The sequence below is a fragment of the Aphanomyces invadans genome (genome assembly GCF_000520115.1).
Source record: "Aphanomyces invadans strain NJM9701 unplaced genomic scaffold supercont1.176, whole genome shotgun sequence".
In the NCBI taxonomy this organism is placed as follows: Eukaryota; Oomycota; class Saprolegniomycetes; order Saprolegniales; family Verrucalvaceae; genus Aphanomyces; species Aphanomyces invadans.
Window position 1 is genome coordinate 41,121 of NW_008580321.1, and position 739 is coordinate 41,859.

The following is a 739-nucleotide window of genomic DNA, read 5'->3' on the forward strand; positions in this document are numbered from 1 at the left end:
CCACCGTCTTGGCCGACCCCAGTAGATCATCGAGCCACGCGAGTAGGCCCCGAAAGAGCAGGTCCCCAAACATTTGGCGGACACCATCAACACCCGGGTCGGGGTGTACACACTAAACGGAGTCATGAAGGAGAAGAACTCCTGCGATTCGGGGTGCAGCGGCAGCTGCCAGTAGCCTTTGGTCCAGTCCAACCTGACGTAGACCGTCGTGCCGACGAGGCACACCATGGCGCTGTCCAGGTTTGGCATCGGCCAAGGTATCGGCTCGGTGCAGGCGTTGATATGCCGACTGTCGATAGTCATGCGTAACGTGTCTGCTTCCTTCTTGGGCACGATCCGTGGAGCAGCGGCCCACGTCGATCGGTTGTTCAAATAAATCATGTTGTTGGCTTGAAGAGCAGCGACATGCTCCCGCATGTATTCGACATGCGCCGGCGGATAGCGCCGCATGCCAAACTTGACAGGCACCGAGTTGGGTTTGATGCGCACCTTCAACGGTTCCACCTTGACGGGCGCGTCGTCGCCCAGGTCTTCTCGGAACACGTCCACATGCTTGGACAGCAGGATCTCCAGCCGCTCCAAGTCGCTGGGATCGAGAACACGCGTCTCAGCTTCTGCGACCTTGGCCATCAGGATGCCAAATACTTGTCGCGCTTCATGCGACGCTGCTCGTCTTCTTGGTCGCTTGGCGGCGGGATTTCGACCTCTGGCGTGGCACACGCCATGCCGTCGGTATCGG